At 38.3% G+C, this 23,216-nt stretch overlaps 1 long non-coding RNA gene across 1 annotated transcript in view; it reads right to left on the reverse strand.

Moving 5' to 3' along the window:
* The window catches only part of LOC129526262 (uncharacterized), an 83,817-nt gene extending 61,058 nt beyond the window's left edge, over positions 1-22,759 (reverse strand). The window contains exons 1-2 of the long non-coding RNA XR_008670891.1: positions 22,730-22,759; positions 16,919-16,958 (exon numbers count right to left, since the gene is read on the reverse strand). This is a non-coding gene — a long non-coding RNA (uncharacterized lncRNA). The remainder of the gene's footprint in view (positions 1-16,918; positions 16,959-22,729) is intronic.
* Positions 22,760-23,216: the final 457 nt, after the last annotated feature.

A 23,216-nucleotide genomic window follows, 5' to 3' on the forward strand; every position in this document is an offset into this window, starting at 1 on the left:
GCTATTTGTGAAAAAATCATTATGATAAACTGAGCACCTAGATTAAGAGTCCAGTGGTTCTGTATTTCTTTGCTGCTCTCCCTGAAAAATGGGTTAAAATTATGTGAATAAGTGTCCAGGGTAATGCATTGTTTTTCTTCTCTCAAAAAGAGGATGCCTTTGGGGGTTTCCCCTAGAAAGTTCTAGAGTGTTTGAGACCCTCTTCTAGAAGCACAGGATGATGTCCAGTGCCGTGAGATCTCAGCAGAAAATAATGGAAATGCTGCCATTTGTGCCAAGTTATTAGACCTACAGAAATCCTTAGAACCTGAGACTCAACATAATTGAAATCTGAGGGGAAAAGAGGAGAAGGCAAAGAGTTTTACCAGCTATTTTGGTCTTTAGCAAAATAATGTTAGGCCTTTGCTCTCTAAATCTAAATATGGTAGTCTGGGGTCTAACAACTTCAAAAAAAATTTTCATTAATGTGTTATAAGAAGGAATTTATAGCTGCTATAATGAAATAGAAAGCAGCCAGAAATAAATTCCTTTAATAAAGGAAATTGAGTATGCTGTATATATCCCTAGATATTCCATTTAAAATATGTCACCATCTTAATCTAGTTACCTAGTGGTAAGGCAATTACATGATAAAGATTTAGAGTTGATGTAAATTTAGGGTTCAATTGTGATCTTGGATGCTTTTAACAAAATACTTCTTGTGGGAAAGCAAACCCCTTGGCAATCTTTGCATTGTTGTGTTCAATTAAGTGACAATTTATTCTGGTTTTGTTTTTAATGGGACTCATCTTTTACTGTCATTACTAGTCCACCAGCAAGAACACTTCAGTGTTCTATTTTTCTCTTTAGAACAGAATCTGAAACATTGGAGTTTGCTTTTCTATTAAAGAAAAAGCTTGTGACTTATGGAAAGCCAGCTCCAACTAGCTTTCCTTCTTATTCCATGTCTCTGTCTATGTTCCATCAACATAAAATAATGGGTATAAGCTATTATCAAAGTACAGTTTCTTCTAAAATGGATCCTTGCCAAATGGACAGATTGGTGGCCTCATGTATAAATGTTCTTTTAAAGATATTCATACATATCCATTTGTTTCTATCATATTTTTCTCCATTTTGTCTTCCAAGAAAATAAATGGAGTTGGTTATTCTGAGGAAAAACTAAGATCTGCATTATATTAAAACTACCTCACACAAACACACACTTCACTTCCTTTATTACATTTGAAATCTAGGTCTAATATTTCATGAAGGTTAAAAGGCAACCAGATTAACTGTTCAAATAATATTACACTTGAGGTTGTTTATTATGTGCATATAAGTTTTTATCAAAATATGCTAAAACAGTTCTCCTGAGACTTCTGAAGGAATAGTCTTCGGTCTTCCTTGTTGAAATCAATCTAAAAATATTTAGCATTGTGTAAATCTCATAATAGCCACATGCATCTTTATTAGGTCATGCCAATATTAAAGAGATTAACAAGAAAAAAATTCAGTCCTTGTAGCATGTATTTCCTATGTTGTTACTATTAAATTATTCTGAAATTTGGAAAATTAATAAATAAACCCTGTAGTGAATCTACGCTCTTGGGTGAGGTTAAGAATTTACATGTCACCACAATTTTATCACTAAAGAGATGAGCTAACATCTTTATTAATTCACTTAAAACCATTATTTCACTTCAAAGAGCTCTACATACATTTCAAAATATGTTGCTTTAACACATTTTCAGTACATTTTCATCAATATTTTATTTTGCTATCACCCAGCCTTACCCCTCGTCACAAACAATAAAGCAGGGTAGCCAGGCAGTTTAACACAGCTTGAATTCAGCAACCGCCTTCCACTACTATCTTAATTCAAATACCAAAATACACTCCAAGGGACAAAAGAAGTTATCTGCAGTCAGAAAACATGACTTTGTAAATCGCTCAGAGTTTATAAAAGCTCCAACCACACTCACTGTATATGATTTCTTAGATTCCATGTTCTATTTGGCTCAAAACATATATTTGTACAGATAACATTGCTATTCATGAAGAGTAAAAAGGAGGCTGTCACAAGTGGAAATCCACTTAAACTGCCTTTCTGTTGAGGTTGAATGCTGCCCATCAACTCATTCATTCATCCACACAATACAATTTTGACAGTGTGCTATACACACAGTGTTCTGCAGTGCTCTATCCTCAGACTCTTAAAAGAAAATACATCCTAAGTTCTCCCACCCACAGGCATTGTACAGGCAATGTAAAGAGTGATGACAAGACTTACATTTCTGTCATTAGTTCTCTTCAGGGTTAAGACCTATGCCTTTGCTAAAAGACAATGATAGCCATTAAATACCATAGCATGATTTTGATTATCAGAAAAACCAGCAGAAAGAGATGCACCATGGAACAGAAGTCAGGACTCATAACTCTCAGCAGCATGACAGAGCACCAGGCAAAATATAAAGTAAGTGAATTTCATGGGGAGTACTTAGAACAGCAGAGAGAGCAGGTGTCTGGAGTCAAGGACATGTGTTGACTGCTAGCATCACTGTCACTGGCTGTATGATGATGAGTAATGCATTTCATTTCACTGACTTTCTGTTTCTTCACAGACAAACTGGAAATAATAAAATACTCCTGAAAGGGCTGATGCAAAAATTAGTATGTGGAAGTGCAAGGCACAGAGAAGATACTCAAAACGTTGTAGCTGATTTTCCATCCTTTCTTTGAGATGAACATTAGTGTGAAGCAGAGGGCTGCCAGAAACTTTACATGTCATGGAGGGGGAAGGGATAAATTTGGGTAATCTAAATTCTATAAGCTTAAGAGTCTGAAAACCACCTTCAAATTTGTCTAGCACTAGGACATGCCCTATCTTGGGTCCCAAAGTCAAAGACTGTTTTGGTCAAGCACACAAAAAAAGGACTTTATAGATGATTTTGATTAAGAGCTCTAAGTATTTACAATCTACACCCCAGGTATTCCCAAAATCCATTTGAGCCTCAAAAATATGTTTTTAGTGGGGCAGAGGAGGGTGAGACAATATCTTGCTCTGTTACCCAGGCTGGTTACAATCTCAGCTCACTGCAATCTACGCCTCCTGGGCTCAGACGATCCTCCAACTTCAGCCTTCCAAGTAGCTGGGACTACAGGCATATGTCACCATGCCCTGCTAATTTTTGGTTTTGTTAATTGTTTGTTTTTGTTTGTTTGTTTGTTTTTTGTAAAGACGAGTTTTCACCATGTTGCCCAGGCTGGTCTCGACCTCCTAGGGTCAAGCAACCCATCCACCGTGGCCTCCCAAAGTCAAAATATGCTCTTACCAAGTTGAATTTCTCCTTGGTAGGCAGGACACTGCCAAACTTACTTTTTATGCTTTTTCCTTCTTCCATGTTTTCTCTCATCACAACTTTTTTATTTATCACCTTCTAAACAACAGATCTTCAAATGATTCCTATTATCATAGAACCACCACTTTTGTTTATACAAAATATAAGCGTTCCCCCTCTTTAAGTTTCAGGATCCTTTAAGAAGAGATTTTAAAGAACCAATTAAACATGCTATAACTGAAAATGTTTCAAAATGAAATTCTAAGCATTGTCCAAATCAACTACATCCCAAACTTTCACAAAACACAGTAGACTACAAACCATCTCCTCTCTTCTTATATTGGTCTTTGTTTACAAGATTACTAGTATAGAACCTTACACAGAGTAGAAACAACCTCTATACATTGTATAAATATGGGCAAATTAGCCAAACCTCAAGGTTCTAAGGCCTTTGGTTCATTTGTTTCATATAGCCCATGGACCCAAAGTGGTGGGACTGATTTCCACAGAGAAATCTATCACTGGACAGCAACACACATTGTTCTCTTCCATTCTTGAATTTGACAAATGTAAGTAATGTTATAACTGACTCTTTCTAGAATTAACAGTGACATTTTTTGTTTATAAATTAAATTACAGCCAGACACGGTGACTCATGCCTGTAATCCCAGCACTTTGGGAGACCGAGGTGGGCAGATCTCTTGAGCTTAGAAGTTGAAGACTAGCCTGGACAACATGGTGAAACCCCATCTCTACAAAAGATCTTTTAAAAATAGCTGGGTATGATGGTGTGCATCTGTGGTCCTAGCTATTTTGGAGGCTGAGGTGGGAGGATGGCTTGAGCCCAGGAGGTGGAGGTTGCAGTGAGCTGAGATCATGCCACTGCACTCCAGCCTTGGCAACAGAGACAGACCCTGTCTTCAAAAAAATAATAATAAATAAAAACAAATTAATTAAATCACTTTGCCTTTAGTTAACTTACCATAATCCTTTGTTAATCAATATATAAATTCTCATTAGTCTTCTCTATAATTTCCTTACATTTACATTGGTTTGTTAAAGTTTGGATAACCTTAGAAGGCTATTTGTGAGTGGTATTAATTGATATTATTGGAGAGTAGCAGAAGAGACCCTGCTGCTTTAAAATATGAAACACAGGGAAGATCACCTGGTTTGTAAATGATCAATGCTAAGTTATTTGTGAATTTTGGCAAAGGTGGTTTAATTTACTCTAACACTTTACTTATTTAACGAAGTCCTCATGCAGTGCTCACTGTCTGCCAGGCACTACTCTGTGTGCTTAATCAATATGTACCATCTATGCAGAAGTTACTTTTTAAAAGTATGATGTTGAAACTATCAGTATTCTTTCATTTGAAAGATGAGTGACAACAACAGCAAAAACTATATTCAGCCGCTTTGTTGTGTCATGAGCAAAACAGAAAACAAATTAGCATCGATGGCATTGGCTTTCACGTAGATTAGAATACCCTCTCCTGGTATTCTTACATATTCATAGCATTGTAACAATTGATGGTTTTTAAATTTCTCTACAAATCAATCCAGATTATGAAATCTGATGATCAGAACACCTAATTGTCACCAATCCAAATTTACCCACTGGAAAAAAGTGTTGTTTTCATTATATTTCTATCTTACATTGATTTTCTTTCCTGTTGAGAACCAAATTTCAAGCATTTACAGACTCCAGGTGGTTCACACCTCCTAGAAAGATTTCTCTAGGGAGCCATTTACTTCATTTTTTCAGTTCCTGCAGTGCCAGTAAACCTCGCAGAGGAAATGTTATGTAGAGGGAAGTGAACAACAAGGGAGGTGACTCCCTAAAACAAATGCAATAATAATTCAACACACTCCAGCCACACTGCAATGCAGAAACCAAGTGAACAAGCCATTGCTTTCGCATTCACTGTGCCAAGATGTCAGCATATCAGCATTATACCTGACAGAATCAACCTCTGAACAGCAGAGAGTTCAATGGTGCCAAAGCAGAAGTTGGCAATAGCACCAACAACTCTAGCACTTCTTGTTCCTATCCTCTTCTGTATAGTGCTTCAAGAAATAGGTCCCTCCATAAGAAAAACAACAACAACAACTAAAGATGAGACTTCTGCAATCAAAGAGGGATAGAGTTAGGCTTGTCACACTTATGAGGAAGTTCAAAGCCAAAAACACAGGGCAAAACAAAGTTAAAGATAAAAGAACTGAAAGGCAATGCCATCTATGCTGATACTGAATTCCATTTTAGAAAAAGAAGAAATTAAGTGGAGGAACTTGTTGGAGGGGAATGCTCTGCTCTTCTTAATTTCTTATGTTTTCTTCCTATGAAACAAACATGTTAGTGTCACTCCAGCCTCTCCCTGCCCCCTTCCTCATTGCAGTCTAGGGGAAGAGGAGTGGCATGTGTGCTTGCTAAATTTGGAGAAGAATTTGGGAACTTATCTGGCCTATCCCAGTCAAGTGACACCAAAATGTGGGAGTGAGGAGCAAGTCTGTCCAGTTCTAGGTTCAAAATCAACAAGCTCACTAGAGTAATAGACTCTAAGCTCTGTCATCCAATCTGAATTCTATTAGTGGCAATAGGGACATTTTTTATTCCATATTTGCTCTGGGCTCTATTTCTCAATTTGCTTGGAACCCACATGGGAAAGAGAGTAGCCACTCATTAGAGACCACCATGGAAAGCCCTCAAACTTTCACTGTTAAAATAAAATACTCAGGGTGTATCCTTCTTTCTAGAGAGAATCAGGTCACTTGTTCAAGCTTCCTATTCTTCCACTTTACCACTACTTTTCCACCAGTGAATCTCTAACCATCCCTTTCCCAAGCTCCTCATACCCTCTTGCTGTCTTTCCTGCCCCATCAAAGCTTGCTTTCATTTGGTTTATTTGTATCTAGATGTAAATGACTAATAACAATTTCTAACATGTTAGCTCATCAGAATTCAGCTTTTCAGATCCCCCAGGATTCTTTAACATTTTAGACTCAGAAGACCTCAAAATACAATGTCCTTGTAGAAAATATAGTGGCATCAAGGTAATGGCAAATAACAAATGCACCTGAGAGAAGTTACGGATTGTACCCAGTGTGTCTTTGTGGTGGGATGGAATTTGGGGTCTGTGCATTTCAAAGAATATTTTTACTAAATACGAAAATAATTGGAGAGAGACTAGGCCAAAACCATAGTATTTTTTCCCAGCTTACTGGTAGTTATTCTTTAAGACTGATTTTTTAAATGTTGTCTTATTGATAAGATCTGACCTCATTTTCCTACATAGGGCAGTTCTTCCTCACCTGTGCTCCTCACAGAAATCACAAGACTCTTCTCTCCCCTTTTTCTATTACAGTGCCTTGGGATTGTCTGCATATTCATCTGCCCACTAGTTTCTGATCCCCTCAAGAATGCAAGGAGTGTCCAATTGTCTTTGCATATCAGTCTGATAGCCAGAAGTATTCCATAAATTGGGGGGAGAGTTGGATGGAATTGTACCAAATGGTAGGAGTTCAGTGAGAAAGAGAATAAAAAGGCTCACCTATTTTGAAAGTATTAATCTTTTCTCGAAAAAACAAGAAATATTAGAGAGGCTCTAGGAGGCAGAAGAAAGAAGATGAACTGAAAAGAAAGGTTACAGAACACAATAGAAATGGCTTTAGGGGTAGATGAGAACATGACAGCCACATTTAGAAGTGTCAAAGAGATTAGAATACTCAGAAATGTGATATGGGAGAGCAAAATTCCCCCAAAGAGACAGCATGGGGAATGGCTGTGCAATAGCAGTGCTAACAGGGACAAGGACAAGACACGATTAGGACTGCTCTGACCTAGGGGCAAACAACCACTGCCAAGGACCTTAGAAGGTCCATCTTTCACTATCTAGAAAACTGGCTGCAAAAAGATGTTCATTCTCTTAAGCAGTAAAGCCAAGTTCAAAGACCTGTACCCTTAAACTAATGAGTTAAAACCCCAAAAGAGGGATTTTAATAATTATGAAATAATTTGAGGACATAACAAGGCCTTCTACTTAAGAAATAGAATCTTTTGATTAATAATAAAAAAATAAGACAATATGGAATAAGCATCCAAAAAGTCAAATGTGAATAATATTCAGCCTTGAAAAGGAAGGAAGTTCTGACACATGCTACAACACAAATGAACCTTGAGGACATCCTGACAATTGAAATTAGCCCGTCATGAAAAGACAAATACTGCTCGACTTCACTTATATGAGGTTTCTATGTGTACTCAACTTCATCAAAACAGAATAAGTACAGAGTGCCAGTCTTGCAAGATGAAAAGTTCTGGAAATTGGCTATACAACAACATGAATATAGTTAATAGTACTAAACTGTACACTTAGAAATGACTAAGGTGCTAAATTTCATGTTATGCATTATTTACCACAACAAAAAATAAAAATAAAATGTTTAATTTTTAAACCTTTTTAAATAAACCAATAATGTTACAAATGATTTTCATTCAATTATCTTCAAGACACAAAGGAAAAGATAAAAAAAATTTCAACCATAGCCCAAGTTATGTGGATATATTGGAATTATTTTTTCATCTTAAATTTTCACAGAAGTAACAAGGACTTCTCCTTAAAACAAAAAATCAAAATTTCAAACCAACAAACAATATGCTGTCAGTTTATTTCATGGCTACATCTTGAATTTAGCTAAAAAACATAAGGTAAAAATTCTCTGATGCTGGAAGTCTTCAATATTTGCCCACCTACCCCGAAACTAGACAGGTTTTGCATTCTTATGCATTTTTCTCAGATTTTGTGCTTAGATTACTTTTTTTTCTTGCTTTTCAAAAGTGCCTGAAACCTATTTCCTTATACCTATGCTGTAATGAGGGGAAAAAATTGTTTGATTAGAAATATTTAGGGGTGAGCAAAAAAATTTGCATTTCTGCTGACAGCTTCTATACTAAGTTTGGCCCAGTGGGATTAGAAGTCTCTGAGATATTAAACCTCGGAAAGAAGAATTTGTAATGGAAAGGCTGAAAGAACTTAATTATAGCCAGTAGCACCACTCAAATACTTTAAGCATCCTCAAATGTGCTGTGTTATCTTAAGAGAAAAAAAAGGATACAGAAAAGATGGAGGTTATGGATCCGACATAGGCATCACCAAAAAAGCAGTTTCACTTCTGGGTAATTTGGGGCAGCCAGTCTAACCACAGAACATCCGCAGTGCTATTTAAAGAACTAGAGAGATGTCACACTCATTATGACACCTGCAATCATTAAATCTGAAAATGACTTTAGCTAACTTCTCATGAGTGGCTCGCTCAGGACACCTTCCTTGTGTGTATTTAAGATCTAGAGTAGGAAGAGTCAATTGAGTTTCTCTTATCTTAAAGTAAAAGACAAACATCAGAAGGTCTCTGCTTTTATTTGCAAGAAATACAATTCTCCTATAATATATACTAGAGTTGACCCTGGAATAGATTGTTCTGTCATTTTCCTCATTTCTTCCTTTTCCTCGCTTATAGCAGAAAAGTCTTACCCATTCCCCCACTCTAAGTGTCCCCTCTGAGCTGAGAAACTCGATGATCTTGTCACAGGTAAACAGGCAAAAGAACATCCCTGCACTTTCCACTGTCCTAGGCATGCGGCTAAATGCAGGGCTCTGCAGAGAGGAACCATCTCCACGCTGTTATGCCTGTAGTATTGGGGCACCAGGTCCTCCACCTACATGATGAGAATAGTCTTTATAACTAACAATCCTTATATCAGAATAATTAGACAAACCTTATATTCTGAGGGGTACTGTCATTCTCTTAACCTAATTCCTGGAATCCAGTCCCTTATCTGTCTTAATCAAATTTTCTGAAAGTTCCTTCTCACTTCCATTGACTTAATGACTATTGTAGCTTTAGCTTCCTTTTGCATCCAAGACCATAGACTTCCACAAATCTGCTTGATTTTCTTTTCCAAACACAAGGAGTCATTTTACTCATTGATTGCTATCAACCTATGACTCCTGATAGGCCTTATCATATTTTAAAACCCTCATCCAAATTTCAATAGCTCTGTTTTCTGGAACCTGAACTGCCCTTCCACCCCCAGCCACCCAAATCTCTCCTATTTCTGATTCCCTGAGAGAGTGTTTTCCCTCTCTCATCCATTCCATGAAGCAAGACATTCTTTCATGGATTTACTGGAATTCGAGGGAACTGCCATTGCAGGTAAATCTTTCACATTCTTATGATGAATTCAGAACTCCAAAGTAGCAAAAGTAACATGATGAAGTCCAGATTAAAGTATTTTGTTCATCATTCAGATGGATTTTCACAGCCAGCTTGTATGTAATGATTAAAGTTGTAACCAGGACTAGACTCCAGGCCATTTCTTGCTTTGCCTGGGAAACCTATTTAATGTAACAACTTCAGATCACTCTGTCCCTTGAGGCTTCTCTCCCACACCTATTAAAGAACACCACCAATAGAGATAGCTACCTAGATGACAACTGTAAAAAAGAGGAAATTTTGTCAAAGACAACCCCTATCATGGAGCTAAAATGATCAAGACTCTATCTAATGTCAAGCAACTCCCTTCTTAATATATACTTTTAGCTCCTGTACATATGTATTTATTTTTACTGCAAAATGTGAGATTACCATGTGCCTACCATATTCTAGGCACTGGGGATAACTGTGTACTGCTAGGCAGGAGGCCTGCCCTTAAGGAGCTGACCTTTCCCTGGCTGCTTGATTCTTTTTATTCTTTATCTTTTTTATTGGCCATATCAGAAGCAGCTGTGAAACCAGTTCATGCTTGTCTCTACTCCGCACTAATCTCTTCATTCATTTATTTAGTCTCTTCCTCATATCAGTGCTTCTAGATGAAACGTTTTTTCTCTCCTAATATGCTTTTCCAAAATAAATTACTCATTTTGAGGTGCTTTTAGCACTATGAAAGACACTTTAGTGGCCCTCCTTAAAGCTGTCAACATGCACCCACATAGCCAAAGGTATCCTGTTGAAGTTGAACTGTACTATCCACAACCCAATATAACATGAGATAGTTGGGTTTCAAATGGTTTTGTAAGGTTGCCTTTCATTGGCAGGTGGTAGTTCATCTTCCAATCAGGCCATCATCAACAAAAACACTTTGTGAGTAGAATACAATAACTCTTCTTTATACACTCCTGAGGTTATCTGAGTAAAATTTCTCATACCAAGCAACATTTCCTCAGTCTTTGAGCTTGCTCACCTTACCCCACTCTTATCTTCCCCAATCTCAGTCAGTGTGATATAGAAATAGAAACTCATTTTAGTACCCTCCTCGAGAGGCTGCTGTGTATGCCACCACTTCGTCTTTCAAACACTGATATGGATTGGCTGTGTCCCCACGCAAATCTCATCTTGAATTGTAGTTCCCATAATCCCCTTGTGCCATGGGAGGGACCTTGTGGGAGGTAATTGAATCATGGGGGTGGTTACCCTCATGCTGCTTTCATGACAGTGAATAAGTCTCACAAGATCTGACGGTTTTATAAAGGAAAGTTCCCCTGCACAAGCTCTATTGCTTGCCACCATGTAAGACATGGCATTGCTCCTCATTTGCCTTCTGTCATGATTGTGAGGCCTCCCCAGCCATGTGGAACTGTGAGTCAATTAAACCTCTTTCCTTTATAAATTGCCTAGTCTCAGATATCTCTCTATTAGCAGCATGAGAACTGACTAATACAAACACACACACAACACATAGTGTTACTCAGAGTGCTTCTGTTATCCACATGGCTACTAAAAAGTCAAATTAACATTTAAGGAAATCATTCTCATCTATTGTGTCAAAACTGACTGAGACAAAGGCAAACCCATGGAAGAATCAGAAATCAGTTTATCCTGAACTAACTTGAAAATCCTTACTCTAGACTGCAAATCAAATTTCCAGCTGATTTTTAGTGATGAACACTGCAGGTACACTTTTTGGGTAGCTTATGGACAATAAAATACCAATACATAGTTCTCTTCTGGTCCATATAGATCAAAGCAAAGCCATTTACAAAAGATTTTCCTGCTTCATAATCCCCATGAAGTTGAAATTCACCTCTCTCAGACTTAATATTGTTTCTTTCTTCCCACAGTAAAGACCCGCCGCCTGTGAGATGACCCAGGCAGAAGTTCAACACTTTGGTACTTCGTGCCTCAGGCCTTTCACTAAGAAAATTGAGTGTGAGAACTTTATCTCCAAAAGTGTCTGCCTGTTGTGACATCTCTCCTGGGTCTCTGCAACCCTAAATTCTTCATTTCTTTTCAGAATTTAGCTGAAAAGCACTTTTTGCTGCCTGTTTATCTCAATGTCTGTCTCTCACTGCTAGTATTTATTGCTTATCACTGTAAGTCTTTATTGAATGTAATCTGTTTGGGGATACAGTTGGCATGAAAGATGCTTCACCAAATGAAGTTGTAAAGTATTATACATAAATACTTAATTCCTGGATTTATTTATTATCATCATTACTTATTTACCACCATAGGCATCCAGGACACCTTTGAAAGAAATAAATCTGGTGGGTTGCTCTCCCAAATTTTATCAGAATACCTTGTAAGATATAAATTAATGTCATTATGTAATAAGTATTAAAATTCGTTATATTGCTAGTACACATTTTAGTTTATGAAAACTTGTACATATCTAATCTTCCCAGCCTTCCAATGGTGAAAACGATTGAGTATCCAGGTTACAGGTCAAGAAACAGACTCAGAAAGTTTGAGTGATATTCCCAAGGTCACGTGAATAATGAATTTCAGAGCTGGGCTCAAACCCAGGTATCCTCCTCCAGGTCCTAAGCCCTTCTCTCTCCCACAGCTGCCTACAGGATCAGAAGGATGAAAGTAAACCCAGCAAGGGCCAAATGAGAAACAAAACAGGATCCATTGTCTCCTTTCTCTGCTTTGTGAAGCCTTCATGACAGGGTACAGTTTGGTATACACTGAATTTACATTTTATATTGGTGAAATTAACTTGACTTTGTATTTAATTCAGGGTCATTGAACCCTAAGTTTACATTTGAGGTCCCCATACTGAATTTCTATTTGCAATAGTAGGCAAGCTAGAAAAGGCCACTGTAATTAGCCCTAATTAATACACTAGTTAGTACAATTAATGAGTTCTTTTCTCTATGTGCCCAAGAAATACTGGAGATACCTGAGCTACAATTAGGCCATTTAGTGGAAAGAGTCCTGTGCCAGCAAAGGGAGACACAGATCTATGCGGAGCAAAGAAAGGTGATGTTTGTTCCTATGAGTGGAGTCTGTGACCTTTATTACTTTTAGATTATTAGAATGCATTTAAGTAATGGCTATACATGCTTGAAAGTCTGATGGGCCTTGGAAATACATTCAATTACATTTATTCCATCCAATACATCCTTACTCTGCCAATGACAGATACAGAGAAAAAAACTATGCAATAAGAATTTCCATGGCTAAGCAGTTATATAAATTTTAGGGGATGTTTTGAAGCATTCTGTTTGGATGGTAAACTCATAGTCTCTTGCAACTTCATTTGTTTGTCTGTTTAGGAGTCTTTAACAGGGAAAATTACCTTTCCATCAGTTTTTTTGAAAGTATTTCAGATTTTACCATCCTTTTCAAGAAAATGTCTACCTCTCATTCAGGTAGTCCTACACTAAATCCAGTCTCATACCCTTGCGCATTCCCTGAAGGGAATAGGAACATGAGCCCCGAATTCCCATGGGAAGTCTGCTGCACAAACCAACAGAGAATTTCAGAATAATGCTGTTCTTGTCACTAGGAGCTCTGCAAATAACCTTTGCTTATATAATACAATTCAATCTAATTGATGTTACAATGAAATTCCAGCTCTGCAAATCTGTCTTATCTTTAAAAGTTGTCCCGTGTTACCCCTTCCTAAAGGAGTGTTTCAGTGCAAACCCCAGAGGCTGTGGACATGCAATTCCTCAAAAGGAATAAATTAACTATTGAATCTTATACTGGCAGTCGATGGAGCATAGTAAGTCCCCAAATAAATATACTGCCTGGAAAATTTGATTCGTTTGTAATAAAATAGATTAAATTGTCACCTTGAACTGAAAAATAATTACTCTTGAACTAAGTGTAACAGACCAAATGCAGCTATTTTGGACAAGAGAAAAAGAGGAAAGGGATAAATAGAAAATGTAATGTCTCAGTTTACATAGAAACCATCTGAAAGAAATTAAAAAGTGGGAAATAAGGAATATAAAATATCATGCATATGGGCAAACAATGTAAGTGTTTTCCATGTTTTCTATTCACATCATTGATTTTAGTTCTATAATCAAAATTAGGAAGCACATGAGTTCAAAATTGAGTACCAAAATAATTAACTTACTTTTGATATCAAGTGGATAAAAATTAAGCTATTATGATGAGCATGTATGATATATTAATCCACAAATCATTAATAAAGTTATTAGTAATTTAATTTACCAAATTTATTTCTATCCCCAAAGGAATGGATTATAATAATAATTGGGATTTGTGACAGTTTACAACAAAGGTTATTTAGACAAGCTTAATAAAATGGAAAATAGAAATTCAAAATTATAGGTAGCCAACAAGTTAAGCTAACTGTGAAGATGATAACATTATTACAAATAATTAACAAATTTGGCTGTCAGCATCCATTGAACAAGGACAGAAAGGAAACATTTCTGTCATTTCACTTTCATTTTATTTTAATTATCTCATAGAGGAAACATCAATTTTCTTTGAGGTTGAAATGTATTTCTGGGCACTAAATCTGTAAATAATGTTCTCAAGTAGAACCTTATCAAGAGTACTCCGAGTAAAGCAAAGGACAAAAAGTCTTCAATAACAGTATTGCTATCATTGGTGGTGGTGGTGGTGGTGGTGCTTTTCACTTTGTTTCTTTTAGTCATAAATCTCAAAACCCATTGCCATTCCATAAATGTAAAATGTATTACACATAAATAAGGCAACATAGCCATGCATTAGATTTCTGGTGGACTACCTTGCTCTAAGAGTAGGAAAAACATGTTTCTGAGACTACTTTCTTTAATTGCATATCATGTCTCTTCCATCAGGTTGAAGGTAGAATCCAGAAAGATCATTATTGGCACTTATAGTATCCAAAAGGGTCTGGAGTGCTAAGATGCCATGTTGGCTACTGAAAACTATAAGAAGTAACCTTTAGAAATCTTACTAAAATTGCATCTATTATAAACCAGGCATCATTTGGGGCTACCCTGTCCCTCAAAGAGTTGTCAAGCTGGCTCCCCTGATTTCACTTCTATGTGAGTCCAGAATCCTCCATACATTTTTGGCATATTTCTGACCTGTCTGCTTTTCCATTCCTAATGAGATCTGCCATCTCAGTTTGGCCCTGCACTATTTCCCATGAGAAAGCCAATGACACTCATGAATACTGTGAGTTTAGTAAGTCAGCTCAGCTTGACAGTTACAGAAAGAGAGGTTGTTGTTCCCCACACAGCATTCTCTAGCCCACAGGCCTGCCTCCTGCTCCTCCACCTCTGAGAGAACCAAGACCCTTAAAAAATGTCCATGCCCACCATGGCCTACATCCACTGCATCTGGGAAATGTCCACGCCCACCATGGCCTACGTCCACTGTTTCTTGGAAATGTCCACGCACACCATGGTCTACATCCACTGCTTCTGGGAGATGTCCATGCCCACATGGCCTATGTCCACTGCTTCTGGGAGATGTCCATGCCCACATGGCCTATGTCCACTGCTTCTGGGAGATGTCCATGCCCACATGGCCTATGTCCACTGCTTCTGGGAGATGTCCATGCCCACATGGCCTATGTCCACTGCTTCTGGGAGATGTCCATGCCCACATGGCCTATGTCCACTGCTTCTGGGAGATGTCCATGCCCACATGGCCTATGTCCACTGCTTCTGGGAGATGTCCACGCCCACCATGGCCTACGTTCACTGTTTCTGGGATATGGAGCAGCCCTACACTTTCACTCTGGAATTCAGTGGAATAACACGTCTGCTGTCTCACTACAACTTCTCACCCTGAAGAATTGGTGAGAAGAGCCATATTTATTTGTGGCTGAGGCTTCTCCCCTAGGCCCAACCCCACAAGTGGTCTTACTTCTTTCCGGGAAAAACAATAATGGTTTCCGGAGCTTCTCCTCTCTTAAACCCAGAAGACCTCATCACTCTTCCTACTTCTATCCAGATGTTCATTTATTGGAAACTCCTGAGGGACAACCTGCGTGTAACAAGGTGGCTGCCTTAACCACAAATGAACCTGACAATTGATTTATGGAATCCGAGGCAGTTTAAATATTTTCTTAATCTATCTGACACGATGCTGAAGCCTTCCAAAGGGCAGGAGGTAAATAAATTCCTGTGTTTACACATGTTAGAGAGATCAGCTTCTCACAAGAGAATCACAGATGTGAGAATAATCACTGTTGGCAGGCTTGGGCCACCTTTGAGTCACCTCCGCACCAATGGTGAGAGGTACCTGTTCTTCCCCTCCTCCCTGCTGCTTCTTATATAGACAGCTTGGCAGTGGGAATGGAGACATGGAAAGCAATCATTCCCATATCAACCCACTGTTAATGTCTGAGCTGGTACCCTGGATTGACACTTTTGTTCAGTCTTACTCCCTCCTATTAACGAATTTCGTGTCCATCTTTTCCTCTTCCAAGATCAGTTTTATCAACCGTGAAATCTAGGGCGGCCAAAGTGGCATTTAAAGAGACCTTACCTCTCTTGGTCTGTGTTTCTCCAGTGATGCTTATCTACAAAGGGCTTCTTCCGCAACTAGCACTGACCATTAGTCTAATTTTTTAGGACACATGCTATGACATATTTTCTAATGGCCCATTGCAGGAGGCTCTCAAATAATGGTATGTGTGTAGTGACCCTTTCTTCTCTATTTTGTGTTATGAGCAGGAGCTGGACATTAGGATGCACACGAGTCCAATATTTGGTACCAAAGTAATTAACTCACTTTTGAGTCCCAGCAACAACCACATGGCTGAATGAGTACTGTCAGACAATGTGGCCCAAATGTCACATACAGCCTTTCTGTCCCCTGAATATTAGCTCAACTTTAATCAAAATGCCCAGCTTCATAGCACCTGTGAATTGAGCTCTCTCCCTATAATTTTTATGGATTTTTTTTTTCTCAAAAAGGGTAACACTGATGTTTGTTGTGGACTCTTGACCTTAATTCCTCTGGTTGCTCTCAGTTCCTATATGGGGATCTGACACCCAAGTTCTGCCCTCTCACAAGTCACTGTACAGACCAAAAATATTTCACTGTTTTCCACAAGAAATGCAATTACGTTCGTCAACTTAGTGAATTCAACAATGTGTCTGAAGCTCTAACAGGCTACAGAGAGTATCATCCTTCACACAGCTTTCCCCATCTCACCGGCTCCCTCCATTAAGTTGATGTATAACCCTTCCTCACACAGTCTACCTATTGAAAAATAGGATCCAATCCACCTGCTTAATACTGTTTCTTTTTCAGGTAGCCACATCTCCAGGAAAATCCATTTCCTCTAAGTCCCTTGGAATTTCAAAACTTAAAAATTTTCTTCAATCACCTACATTATGTTGTTGGGGAGATGCTCCTGCCAACAGCCAACACCTGAAGGGTCAAAGAAAGAAAAATCAAATGCAGTCACGCGCCACAAAATATTTTGCTCAGTGATGGACTGTATACGCCATGGTGGTCTCCTAAGATTGTAATAGAGCGATAAATTCCCATCACCTAGCACATTGTACGCATCATAACATCATAGCACAACACGTTATTCATGCATTCATGGTGATGCTGGTATAAACAAACCTATTGCACTGCCAGTTGTATAAAAGTATTACACATATAATCATACACAGTACATAATACTTGATATGATAATAAATGTCTGTGTTACTGGTTTATGTATTTACTATGTAGTTTTATACCTTTTTAGAGTGTATGCCTACTTATAAAAGAAAAGTTAACTGTAAAACAGCTTCAGGCAGGTCCTCCAGGAGGTATTCTAGAAGAAGGCATTGTTATCATAGGAGATGACAGCTCCATGAGTGTTGTTGCCCCTGAAGACCTTCCAGTGGGACAAGATGTGGAAGTGGAAGACAGTGATATTGATAAATCTGGCCCCATGTAGGCCTAGGCTAATGTTTGTGTCTTAGTTTGTAACAAAAAAGTTTAAATGCTAAAAAATAAATTTTTAAAAATAGAAAAAAAGCTTATAGAATAAGGATATAAAGGAAGAAAGTATTTTATACAACTCGGCAATGTGTTTGTGTTTTAAGCTAAATGTTATTACAAAAGAGTCAAAAGGCTAAAAAAATAAAAATTTTATAAATTAAAATGTTACAGTAAGTTAAGGTTAATTTATTATTTAAGAAAAAATAGTTTTGGCCCCATGCAGTGGCTCACGCCTGTAATCCCAGCACTTTGGGAGGCCGAGACGGGTGGATCACAAGGTCAGGAGATCGAGACCATCCTGGCTAACACAGTGAAACTCCATCTCTACTAAAAAATGCAAAAAATTAGCTGGGCGTGGTGGCGGGCGCTTGTAGTCCCAGCTACTTGAGAGGCTGAGGCAGGAGAATGGCGTGAACCCAGGAGGCAGAGCTTGCAGTGAGCCAAGATGGCGCCACTGCACTCCAGCCAGGGCAACAAAGTGAGACTCCGTCTCAAAAAAAAAAGAAAAAATAGCTTTTAATGAATTTATTGTAGTTTTAATGTACAATGTCTATAAAGCTTACAGTAGTGTCTAGTAGTGTCCTAGGTCTTCACATTCACACACTGCCTCACCCAGAGCAACTTCCAATTCTACAAGTACCATTTATGGTAAATACCCTACACAGGTGTACGATTTTTAATTATTTAAACTGTATTTTTACTATGCTTTTTCTAGGTTTAGATACACAAGTACTTAACATTGTGTTACAGTTTCCTACAGTATTCAGCACAGTAACATGCTGTACAGGTTTGTAGCCTAGGAGCGATAAATTATACCATATAGCCTAGGTATATAGTAAGCTATACAACTTAGGTTTGCGTTAATATACCCTATGATGTTCGCACAACAACAAAGTCACCTAACAACATAATTCTCAGAATGTATTCCTGTCATTAAGCAACACATGACTATGTACACAACAAAGTAATTTTTTAAAAATAATACATGTTTCTTAGAAGGACTGTTAGTATATAGCTCTTGACAAAGATTAGTTATAATATCAGTTACTATTTCTATTTAACAAATGAGTATCTATTATGTTCAGGCACAGTACTGTGTGTTAACAGTTCAATAGAAAACAGAGTCCTTCCCTTATGGAGTTGACAAACTAAAAGGAAAAACAAATATTACCAAAACATGTGATGACTATTATTTTAAAAATAAGTAAATTTTTCATCATCAGAATTGAAGTTTTTACATTGGAAGGAAATACTGGTAAGGTTATATTAAAAAAAAAAAAACACCCTGGATTCCATCTTAGAAATAGAAAAGAGGCCAGCTGTGGTGGCTCACACCAGTAATCCCAACATTTTGGGAGGCAGAAGCATTCGGATCGCCTAAGGACAGGAGTTCAAGACCAGCATGGTCAACATGGCGAAACCCCATCTTTACTAAACAGACAAAAATTAGCCAGGAGTGGTGGCGCATGCCTGTAATCCCAGCTACTCGGGAGTCTGAGGCAGGGAGAATTGCCTGAACCTGAGAGGCGGAGGTTGCAGCGAGGCTGAGATCGTGCCACTGCACTCCAGGCACTCCAGGCTGGGCAACAGAGCAAGACTCTGTCTCAAAACAAAACAAAACAAAAATAGAAAAGAAAAGGTGACTTTTAAGAGCTTCAGTGACTCGTAGAAAAATATCAAGGAGTCTGATTTTTTGTTGTAGTCTGTTTTGCATTGCTGTAAAGGAATACCTGAGGCTGGGTAACCTATAAACAAAGGTTGATTTGGCTCACAATTCACAGGCCGTTCAATAAGCTTGGCACCAGCATCTGCTTCTGGCAGGGAACACAAGAAGCTTTCAAGCATGGTGGAAAGGGAAGGGGGAGCTTTCATGTCCCATGGAAAGAGAGGGAGGAAGAGAACAGGGAGGAGGTGCCAGACTCTTTTTCTAACAACCAGTTCTGGGGGGATCTAAGAGAAGAACTCACTCATTATCATGGTGATGGTAGGGAAGGCACCAAGCCATGCATGAGGGATCCATCCCCCTGACCCAAATACCTCCCACCAGGTTCCACCTCCAACGTTGGCAATCAAATTTCAACACAAGATTTAAAGGAGACAAATATCCAAATGATGTCAAATACATACATAATTAAAGTCACAGAAGAGAGAAATATTGGAATAGAAAAAAATTTTTTAAGAAATATGGTGGCAAATGTTCCAAATTTGATGATAAATATCCACAAACAGATTGAAGAAGACCCAAACAGGATAAAAACGAAGAAAACCAAACCTAGGAACATAATAGACAAATTGCTGAAAACCAAAGGTAAAGAAAAAAACTGAAGAATGGAGTTGGGTCCTATAAAAAAAAAAGAAAGAAAGAAAAAAGAAACTAAGTACAGTAAAGAGGACATGTTGGCTCTTTCAAAGCAAGAAGATCAAAGTAAAACAAGTTCCTATGCTTTTGAAGTATGTGTTGACACCAGAGAAAATGAAATTATTCAATTTTTATCTTGCATATACATTATCAAGGGGAATTAGATGCAAACTGAAAGTGAAGCATAAAGCTCATTAGGATTCGCAGAAGAATAAAGACATAATTGTCCATCATGTCTTAATATTATGGCATAACTTTCAGAAGGCAATCTCATGTGTATGGGTCTTTTTAAGTATATATAGGTAAATTATCTGTCATTCTGAAATTTAGCTTATGGAAATAATCTAATTGTCTAACCAGAAGAGAATGATTAAGTAGAATTGTGGTTGAACCACAGGACAGAATGTTATGCATCATTGTAAAAGATGCTTCAAAAGTATCTATAATAACATAGGAAAGCTTTTATTATAATTTAAAGTAAAAAATAGCAAGGTATACAGCTGTATGTGTAACAAGATTGTAACTGCTTTGGTGGAAGATTAAAGCATGTAAAAATACTGAAAAGAAAACAACAAAATGCTAAATAGCAACAGTTTTTTAATAGGGGGTTTAAAGTGCTGTTTTACTTTCTAGTTCTGAGTCCAAATGTTTTCTATTATAAAAATGTATTATCCTTACAGTTGTAAAAAGATAATGTTTAAAAGAAATTAAGTATATTATTTTGTGAAGTACTAGATTTTCTATCACATGATTAATTGAAGATATTTGACTATCAGCCTATAATAAACAGGGTTCCTTTACCAGAAAGAAAGATATACGTAAGGATCTAAGCCCTCCCAATTCTGAGATACCATTAACTCTGATTATTCTATATTTTAAAATGTATAAGTAATTTGACAATTGAAAAAATGGTAGTAATTATTTTCTTCTATTCCAAAATTATAGATCAGTCAGTAACTTTTTAAAGAAACATACTTTATAAAACGAGATTTTCAAAATCAGAAAGGTCCTCATTTGGCCATGCCACCTCTCTGCAGTTCCTGCTTCTGAGCTTTTTCTTCGTGAATAGCAGCTAAGTTTTTCAAAGTTTGACTCTATACATTTGCCCCTATTAACTGGCTAATATTTAATACCTAGCATCTGTGTTTACTGAATTATCTGGTCTAATAATAGATGTAGTTTTGGTTTACCCAAACTGAATTGAAAATAACTACAAATTCAACTAATTTGTCATATTTTTGGTCTAATCAAATAGCCTGTATGCAATCAATAAACTGATCCAAAAATGTGATCAAACTTGTGTTAAATCTGGTTAAAATTGTACTCTGAAACAAAAGGCCAGTGGGTCTCTGTGGCAGAATGAATTTTGGTGCCTCACCCAGGTTTCCTTTACTAGGGCATACAATATACTCTCAAAGAAACCAGCTAACTACCTACTGGTAAATTGGTGGCATCAGACATCTCCCATTCTGGAAAGGGAAGCAGAGCCTTCTAACCAGGATTGATAAACAGTACAGGTTTGCCCTTGTCACCCATAGGTACTGAGCTAGCACCACTATCAAAGAGTTCACGGAATGTGTGATCTACAGTCATGGAATCTATGTAGTATCACTCCAGATCGACGGACCCACTTTATGGCTAAAAGGTGTGGCAATGGGCATATCTATGTGGGGCACACTGTCCTACCACTTTCTACATCATAAAGAAGCTCCCATCCAAACAGAGTGATGAACCCGTCTCTTAAAGATGTAGCTGAGACACCAGCTTGAAGATGAGATCCTATGAGGATAGGTGCTATTCTTCAGGATTTAGTAAATTTCTTCAATGAATGTCCATTACGTAGTGCTGTGTCTCCAATAGATAGAATACCTTTGAGCAGTTATCAAGTAATGGAAAGGTAGAAGTAGCTCCATTCACCTCACTTCCGATGACTCACTTAAAGAATCTGTGTTTCTCATCCCCCTATGTATAAGGTCTAGGAGTCTAGAGGTTCTTATTGCAAGATGGGGAACATGCCCACCCAAAGGACACAGCAAAACTCCAACTAAAGTCAAGGCAATGACTGCCACCTAGTCACATTTGGCTTTTTATGTTAATAGGCCATTAGGTAGAAAAAGGAACTACTCTTATGGCCAGGAAAATTAACCATCATCATCATGAGGAAGTAGAACTGTCACTTAATAATGAGAACATAAATTAATATGTCTGGTCACCTGCCGGTACATCTCTTGGTACATCCGTGCCCATTTATTACTATAAATGGGCAAGTTTAACAACCCCAGTTTCACAAAGGCATGCTGACTGGGAACTCAGGCCCTGCAGGGATGAAGGCTATATAAACCCAAAATGCAAGCCACCTAGACATCAGCTGGAAGTGCCAGCTGAGGGTAGGATGATCAGAAATGGGTAATACAGAGGGGAGATGATGAGTATCAATTGCAGTAGTGGGGGTTGTAGTTTATCTCATCAATCCTTCTATTACATTTGCCTAGGAATTGTGATCTCAGGATTCACATGTTTGAAGTGAATTTAATATGCGATGCAAGTGGACCTGGGGAGGGGTGGACTGTGAGGGTGCTGTTTTGATACCCCAACGACATCTCCTTAACCCTTCTTAACCAGATCAGAGGATCCATCTCTCAGCTGCTGTGAGTTTTGGCTGCCAAGGACACACGGTTGCCCACCTGCTTCTCTGAAGATCACCCTCTGCGAATAGGAACTGCCTCACCAGGTGTACGACAGACACACCTGACAGCAATAACTTAAGCATAACCTGAGAATGACCCAATGGCCTAAGACGACTATGTGTTTGGAGTTCTGAGCTATGAAATCAGGAATGGCCAACCTGGAGGTTCATTCCTTATCTGGAACCCCCGGCCCATGCTGTGGAATGCAGGCTGCACAGGGATTGAGGCCCTTTGTTCTAGGTTAAAGGAAGGTTGCCAGGTGGGGGTTGCTAGGAGGAGGGTGCTATGTGAAAATGCTATATAAACCGCATGTTTTTACAAGTGGTAGTGGTTCTTCCGTCCAGCCCACCACCACAGGGCTGCCCTGTAATTTCCCTCAAAAACCCATATGTCTCTTTCGCTGGCTCCAGGTCTTTTTTCAGCCTCTTGAACTTGATGCCATCCCTGTTGAAGTTAGTAGGGGTTCAACATGGCACCAGGGAAGAACTGCATAAATCTCCCCTACCTCCTAACCCCATGCATCCCACGACATGTGACTGGCTGAACTGAAGGTACTAAATACTGCCACCCTTGCCTCAAAGGGAGACAACTTCACAGCCTGTCCCTGAGGATCCGTTTTACTTGAGACCACACCATCACTCCACT

This window comes from Gorilla gorilla, chromosome 14 (genome assembly GCF_029281585.2).
Source record: "Gorilla gorilla gorilla isolate KB3781 chromosome 14, NHGRI_mGorGor1-v2.1_pri, whole genome shotgun sequence".
Classification (NCBI taxonomy): Eukaryota; Metazoa; Chordata; class Mammalia; order Primates; family Hominidae; genus Gorilla; species Gorilla gorilla.